The sequence below is a fragment of the Rattus norvegicus genome, chromosome X (assembly GCF_021556685.1).
Source record: "Rattus norvegicus strain SHRSP/BbbUtx chromosome X, alternate assembly SHRSP_T2T, whole genome shotgun sequence".
Classification (NCBI taxonomy): Eukaryota; Metazoa; Chordata; class Mammalia; order Rodentia; family Muridae; genus Rattus; species Rattus norvegicus.
The window spans coordinates 68,871,020-68,879,667 of NC_141554.1; the positions used below are offsets into that span (position 1 = coordinate 68,871,020).

The window sequence follows — 8,648 nt, forward strand, 5'->3', positions numbered from 1 at the left end:
ACTGTTCTAGCCGAAGGCTGTCGCGCAGGTGGCTCTTGGTCACCTGTTAACTCCAGCTCCACAGAGATCTAACACCAATGGTTTCATCTGGCACCTGGGTTCATATAATGCACCCCAACACAAATACCCATAATTTAAAACTCTTTAAAGAATTGAGGGGGTTGGGGATTTAGCTCAGTGGTAAAGCGCTTGCCTAGCAAGCGCAAGGCCCTGGGTTCGGTCCTCAGCTCCGAAAAGAAAAAGAAAAAGAATTGATAGAAGTGTGTTTTCTTAAGTGATGTGTAACTCTAAGGCTCTTCCTATTTACCCTGTTTAAGACCACAAGAACTGTAAAAACAGGAGTCCCCAGTGTATAACATGCTCTCTCCCCACCAGTTAGCTGTGTTTGATATTTATATATTGGATGGTTTCTGAACAAAAGCAACACTGAGGTGTTTCTTGGATTCTCTTTTTGGTAAATATCAAGATTTGTTCTATGTGTCTGAGTGTTTGTTTGCATGTATATCTGAATACCAAGTGCGTGCTGGTACCCACTGCTGTCCTTGCCTCTCTTCATCTCTGCCTCTGCCCCAGCATTTCTGCCTCTGTCCTTAGAGCACTGCCTCCCCACCTCTGCAGTTTCCCCTCTGCCTCTCTCTGCCTCCACCTCCTCTACACCCTGCCTGTCTGTTCACCCTGCCTCTCTATCTTTACCCTCTGCCTCTTTGTTTCTCCCTCTGCCAGTGCTTCCCTGCCTCTACTGTTTCTCTGCCCCTCTACCTCTGCCTTTTCCACTTCAACCCTCTGAACTTCAGCTGTCGCACAGCCTCTGCCCTTGTTTATGCTCCTTTGCTCTCTGCCTCTTCCTGTCTCCAGATGCTTTTGTTGCTCTGCCTCTGCCTCTCTACCTCTTTGCCTCTCCAATCACCTCTTCCCCTCTCCTCTGACTTTTTACCTCATTATCTTTGCAATCTGCCTCTGCCTTTCTGCTTCTACTGACCTGGACTACTGGGTTGTCTTGAGTAAAGGTCTCTGAGGGGAAGGATCAGGAAATAAATGTAATAGAAAATTTGGTACCAGGAGGTCTTGCTCAAGCTGTTTTATGCCAAGCAAGTTTATTAATCAAGCCACCCCACTTCTTACTTACTGTTGGCAGGGGAGAGGGTGGGCTAGTCCAGGGCAGCAGAAAGCTAAATGCTACAATGATGGCAGAGAACACAGAATGCTTCAGACACAGCTGCCTTAGGACTGATAACCACATCGGGGAGGGAAGAGTCAGATCCCAGAAACTGCAACTTTGACTCCTTTGAGGCCCTGGTCCCAGGCTCAGAAAGGACCCTGCTATGTCTCCCTCTTGTCTTTTCATCAGAACCTCTGAGACAGCCATGGATGGCCCTGGCTCCCCACAATTTCCCTTATGTTCTTTAAAGCTACATGAGCTGTTACTGTTTCAATGTCTAACACTGACACTCCTTAAACTAACAAATGCCCCCTGATACATTCAAAGGAATCACTAACACGAGTAATCTGGGCATGATACTGAATGAATGTTGAAGTATGTTAAAGGAGTTAAATCCTTGTAACTTGTATAATAAATCTTTAGCTAACTCCAAATGGTATGAGCATGGCCCAGGTCACTAACTCATTTCTCAAAGATTAATAAATATAACCTACCATTTTCATAATGTCATGTTCTATGGAGATGATTTTTTAATTCTCCCGTTTTCATTCAGATTCATTATAGCTTAAAGGAGTAACAGACACACTTAAAGCTAGAATGATGCTGTAAAGTGACAATGTACTGCTTGTACTGTATCTTCTAGATGCAATACCACAACTTTAAAGACATTAAACTTAGCTTCTAGTTCTTTATATACATATTCTTCTACAAAGGCATTATAAGCAAGCTGATTTAAAAAGCGGGGGTAGTTTGCAATTTTAAAGTAAAGCCCACTGTGGAAACAGTTGCAAATTCTATATAGAATTTACTACCAGAAGAATGTTAGTTGAAACCTGGCCTAAAAATCTCCACTTTCTATTAAAAGCTTGATGTGGTTCAAGGAAAACCTACTGTCCAAAACCACCATACTGCACAGGAACCATAACAAAGAAAGGCTGCCAAAGTGAAAGAAGGCTCTTTTTTTTTCTTTTTTCTTTTTTTCGGAGCTGGGGAACTAACCGAGGGCCTTGCCCTTGCTAGGCAAGCGCTCTACCACTGAGCTAAATCCCCAACCCCGAGAGCAGGATCTTATGAGCAGAAGAGAAGTTTACACAATTAGAGAGGAAACAATTGATATAGGTAAATATCAAATATCTTGAATACAGGACTCCCAGTCAGTAACATATGCAGGGTTAACATGGGCAGTGAGTCCAAACATTAAATGACCACGCTATAATTGTTCATTTTCTCCAAAAGTTACATAAACAACCACATTGTCCAAGGCTATGGGTAACAGCCAAAGGTCCAGCTGAACTTTTCCCTCTGGAGACATTATAATCAGGTGTGGCCAGTGAGGGGGTCCTAAGTGCCAATGGCATCCATAGTAAACTGGGGCAGGCAGCTGTTGGGGGTGCAGTGCTTAGAACCGCTGATAGAGATGGATCTAGATACCTACAGGGGCTGCTGCTAAAGGAGCCAGCATTAAAGAAGTTACTCAGAAGGCCTTTTCCATGGGAACAAAGCTTACTTTACTGGAGCTGGCATTCCCTGTGGCCAGTGGAAATAATTCCTAGGGGCCATCAAGAAAGAGAAGTGAGAAAATTCACACACACACACACACACACACACACACACACACACACAGAGGATGAAACAAAATACAGAGTCCAATAACTTCATATGCACAAACATACATGCATATATACATGTATATATACATAATACATACATACATACATACATACATACATACAGAAAGACATATACACATTCACGCATGGAATGGTTGTAGCAAGGGTTCAGCAAGCAGACTCCAAACATTTCACACATACATACATAAATTAGTGGGTGGAACAAGCTCCAACACATAGCCAGACTGTACATATACATATATACATATTTATATATGTGGGTAAATACACACACACACACACACACAAAAATTGATGGATGGAAGGAACAATGTTCCAGCCCCCATTCACTCAAACCTTACTAACACACACACACATAGATACATACATACATTCATACATACATACATGCATTCATACATACATCATACATATGCATAGTTGATGGGGAAAGAACAATGTGACAACCCACCATATACATAAACCTTATACATACACATAGTTGATGGGTGCTCCAACTCTCATACTTTATTCTTTCTTCTACCACTTATATATCCCAGCAAAATTTTTCAAGCAGTATACAATTATAATGTGATTATGTTTTCATTTTCTTCTAGTGAATGGTTATGAAAATACAATGTGTTTTCCAATACCTTTACAAGAAACATTACATATTACAGATAAAAAAACCCCCAATTATTCCCCCAAACCCACCTACATTCTTAACTAAGCAACTTGTTACAGGTTAACAAAGTGTGAGCAAGCAAGGTAGTTTTCTCAGTCAGTTTCTCTTACTGGCAGGCAGTAGTTTGTGGTTACAAAGAAAGCAGTAATTATTTTACTATTTATCTTTAAAAGTAATCGTGTAAGTATCTTAAAAGAATTACAAATCTAAACTTTTATATAAGAATAAGCCATAACTATCTTAAATCCTTAAAGTGCATATCTACTCATCAGCAATTATTAATAAACTGTATCAGGAAGCCGAGGGCAAAAATGGGTATATGGAATCAATTACCCCAGTCCAGCCTCAGTGAGAGTCCCATCAGCCAGTGCTGCCATTGTTGCCTGACCATAAAGGGTCTCTAGCATAACTAATAAGTGTGTGCCTTTCTGAACTGCAGATTATTCCCTAAGATTTTTTACATCCGAGCCACTAGGAAAAATATCTCAACCTAGTTTCACTAACAACTTTATTTTTCCAAATGTGTTCTAAGAGTGGAGTCAATCTACATCTCTAACCTCTTCTCTACGGTGGTGATTGAATCATTAACCTGCTCCAGCAGCAATGACTGAAAGAGACCAAACATTAGTATTGTGAGTGACAGAGATAGTGCCCAGTGAGCGGCTGGAAGCCCCCTTAGAGTTTTCATACAATTCTTAGATTAAGAGGGATGTGAGGGCAGCAAGAACAGAACTCTGTAACAGCATGAAGTCCCCAGGACACGTGGTCCTTGGAGCTGTGCTACAACAAGGCTCACCCATGCAGCTGTGCTAACCTGTGGGCCAAATTCCATGAGTTCTAAAGCCATTTGTCATTCCTCCTGCATGGCTCTCTGCACCTAAGAAGTTATCTTCATCCAGAGTAAGTGGACATCTCCAGGACAAGTCGACGAGCACCTTAGATCATCCATTCAGAGGCACAGAATTCTTTAGAACCTTGCAGTGGGAATTCCATTCTGGAAACCAGGGCATAGGATTCTCATTACATACTTGGAAGCATCCATCCAATGGGGGTAATGTGGAGGGGGGACTGGAAAACTAAAGTGATGGGTGAATTGATGATGTTAAACTCTCCTGTCCCCCAAAGACATATTTTTTTTGGATCACTTGGATTAGTGGGACACATCCAGAGTGACTCACCAATGACCAATAGGAATGATGGATGAGAGCGCAGTGCAAGGCAGCACATGAGAAATACCAGGACTGTCAAAAACATTATATCATTAGTAAACACTCTAGTTGCTGAATCCTCCCAAGTACTGGGTGGGCCGAAGTGGGATCAGGTACCTAAGGCCAATATACCCCCACAGTTTCTACTAGCGGGGCAGAGAATAATGCCAGAACTGCCGAAAATAAGTGAGTAGGAGAAACACATTGCCCTTTATCCTTGACCACTTCAATTCCTTTAGCAGTAAAGTGTTTAATCTGTTTCCAAGTCTGGAGCAGACACTTCTGGGTAGACTGGATAGGACGCTTTGGGCTCTGCTCTGCCTTGAAACTCATCATCTTCTGCATCCTCAACTTCTGGCGCCTGTGATGGAGCCATCGCTTTTGTAACCTGGGAGTGTTTGACAAGACTCTCGGGAACCCAAGACGGACCATCAGCTTCCTGCGGGAAAACTCAGATATAACCTTTCCCATACATCAGCATGGAATCAAGCCTGTACCAATTCCCTGTAGCAAGATTTTTCCATATAACATCTCCTTCTAGAGCCTGTTTACCCCTTGAATGCTGTTCAGCTGTCAATGAATGTAGATTCATTCTCAAAACATTTAAATAAATAAAGTATGATTGGAAAGATTAGCAGGAGTAGTAGGAGGGTAAATATCTATATCTATCCCTAGTTTTTTCAAAACTTTAACAGATCCATGTGTCTTTGAAGATTGTAAGGCACACCGGATTTATGTGCAATTCTGAAGGTGGTAGTATAAACTTCTTAAAGGCATCAAAAGTATATAAAGGAGTATTATTTATATTTCAACATTTTTGGAAGGACAGCTAAAAAAAATGACAGCAGGCAATGCTTAATGCAATGCTCAACAGCTTGCATACATGCATGCGAAGGCCATAATGTATTAGCCAATAAGTCTAAAGGGTTAAGCAGACAAGGAGCAGGCCGAGAAGCCATGCAAGCAGAACAATCTGGAACAATTTGTTGTGCCCGTTCTCCACTTAATTGAAATTGACACTAAAGTGCAGCAGATGGTTGGTGAGGGCATACATGAGGTTCTGTAGCTTGCTTAAATCAAACAGACTCATTAAGCACCTGAGTAAGATGGTGAGAAGCTACATGGACAATTTGATTTACCTCTGCCAAAGGACCAAGGAGACCAGAATGTACTAGAATGTATTGTGCCTCCTAATTTTGGAACCGTTGCTGAACCTGTTGAAACAAATGAAACAGTTCTTTATCCTCAGTCCGTTTAATAAAAGCACCAAGAAGTATTTGGGAAATGTGCGCAACAAATAAACTATCAATATAAATATTCAGGAGTTGAGGGAATAACCTCAAAGCTTGGAGTAAAGCAAACAGATTAATAAAGTTACCATGTCTCCATCAACAATAATGTGACTCACTGCCCGGAAGAGGTGAGAAACAAATTTGTGATAGAGCTCTTCCAGACTCTGAAGAATTTATGAAAATTCCTCAGAGGTCTATGGGATGAGAATTGTTGAGCGCTGGCATTATTTTGGTTATAGGAAGTCCCTGAAACTGGCCAGATTCATTAGGCCCTCTCCTTGCCAGAGTAAACAATAAAGGCTGTTGAGAGTAGATCTCAGACAAACCAGGCTGCAAAGAAATCTCTAACATCAGTCCAACTGCCAGGAAGAAGCAGAAACCAACTGAGTTGCCTGGCAGAGGTTTAGACCAACTGAGGTACCGGGAAAAGACACTCTCTAACCTGTTGAACTGCCCGCAGGCTGTGCAGGTTGATCTAGTTTCCCAGATTCATGAATTGTCACTCACAGTGGGGTGATGCAGCTCTTTTTCAGTTATTTTTCTACTCCTGTAAGTAACCCCTCACCCATCTTCCTGTAATTAACCTCAATAAAATTCATTGCTTCATTAAGTTGGATTTTGGTGGTCTTTACTTGGGCTGTTGTGGGCTCCCTATTTGGAGTGAATAGGCAGGCATGTGTGTTGCATCTCCCGAGGAAAAGTCTCATCATGCAACAGGGTATAAAAATACATTTTATTGCTTCACTCCTTCTTTAAAAGGGGAACAAGAATACCCTTGACAGGGAAGAGAGAGGCAAAGATTAAAACAGACACAGAAGGAACACCCATTCAGAGCCTGCCCCACATGTGGCCCATACATATACAGTCACCCAATTAGACAAGATGGATGAAGCAAAGAAGTGCAGACCGACAGGAGCCGGATATAGATCTCTCCCGAGAGACACAGTCAGAATACAGCAAATACAGAGGCGAATGCCAGCAGCAAACCACTGAACTGAGAACAGCACCCCTGTTGAAGGAATCAGAGAAAGGTCTGGAAGAGCTTGAAGGGGCTCGAGACCCCATATGAACAACAATGCCAAGCAACCAGAGCTTCCAGGGACTAAGCCACTGCCTAAAGACTATACATGGACTGACCCTGGAATCTGACCTCATAGGTAGCAATGAATATCCTAGTAAGAGCACCAGTGGAAGGGGAAGCCCTGGGTCCTGCTAAGACTGAACCCCTAGTGAACTAGACTGTTGGGGGGAGGGCAGCAATGGGGGGAGGATGGGGAGGGGAACACCCATAAGGAAGGGGAGGGGGGAGGGGGGAGGGGGATGTTTCCCCGGAAACCGGGAAAGGGAATAACACTCGAAATGTAAATAAGAAATACTCAAGTTAATAAAAAAAAATACATTTTATTCTCCTGAGGTAATTGTCATCTCGGAGGCTTACTGCCTCAGTCGGCTAACCAAGGCCTAGTCCCAGAAGCTTCTAGATTCTTTACAATCCTACTTGAGACCATGTTATTACAGGGGGTTCAGGCTCACCTAGCTTCTGAAAATGAAGGCTAGGAGGCTATAACAGGGGACCTATCAATCCCTTATTTGACAAAGGAGAGGCTTTTGGCTCAGTTAAACTGGTAAGAGCCACTTCAGGTGGTTTTGTAACTACACCATCAAGAGAAAAAAATTTCCTCTGAGGCATCATGGAGATAAGGTAACTCAAGAAACTAAAACTGTTTCCTTGTCCTCGGGGCCTTTTCTCTCTATTTCTTGACTTTTGTTTTCTCTATCTTCTGCTCCACACCCCCCACCGTCACCCCCCAACCCCCCAGTCTGTTCTGGAGTAGACTTTCTAGCTTCAAAGGGGTGTTGAATTACAACTGCATCAGATTCATGCTGTGGGGGTAAACAATCACATAAAATTTCACAGTGCTAAACCATCGATCGGAAACTTGGCTGGCCCTCTGGTTGCTAAAGTTTCATCTGTGCATTCCGATGTCTTTATACTTACAGAAATTTCTTCAGAAAACCAAGGGGAAATTTCTTAAATGAAATTTTCTGAAAGCTTTAGAAAATTACAAGCACAACAATGCAGAAGCAAACGAAGCATCTGTAGACAAAGAAAGTTTTCAGGCTCTTCTGCCCCCATGTTTCACTTCTGACTCCATCACCTTTTTCTTCACAGTCCCTCCGGACGGACTTCTCTTATTTACCTATATATTACAGTCATACTTACCCTTTTCTCCTTACTCTGGTCCCTGTTCAGGTGCCAATTGGAGTGGGCCAATGGGCCGTTCTCTGAAACAGGGCCGTAGGGAAAAGAAGCAAGGGATCAGAGGATGAAGAAGCCGTAAAAGTTTGGTACCAGGAGGTCTTGCTCAAGCTGTCTTATGCCAAGCAAGTTTATTAATTAAGCCACCCCACTTCTTACTTACTGTTGGCAGGGGAGAGGGTGGGCTAGTCCAGGGCAGCAGAAAGTTAAATGCTACAATGATGGCAAGAACACAGAATGCTTCAGACACAGCTGCCCTAGGACTGATAACCACATCCGGGAGGGAAGAGTCAGATCCCAGAAACTGCAACTTTGACTCCTTTGAGGCCCTGGCCAGAGCCCTAGACTGCACCTGAGCAAGGACACAGAGCTAATGTTCCCTTTTTCCTTTCACTGGGGCCCCTGAGTAGCCTTGCATTTTTCTGCCTCTCCAA

The 8,648-nt window shown here is 42.8% G+C and overlaps 1 long non-coding RNA gene across 1 annotated transcript; it reads right to left on the reverse strand.

The window, feature by feature from the left end:
* Positions 1-3,271: 3,271 nt before the first annotated feature.
* On the reverse strand, positions 3,272-8,442 carry LOC102550969 (uncharacterized). The gene is made up of 4 exons (XR_015646565.1): positions 8,378-8,442; positions 8,179-8,240; positions 5,802-5,876; positions 3,272-5,101 (listed from the first exon to the last, which is right to left on the reverse strand). It is a non-coding gene; the product is annotated as an uncharacterized LOC102550969 (long non-coding RNA).
* Between the last annotated feature and the right edge of the window lie 206 nt (positions 8,443-8,648).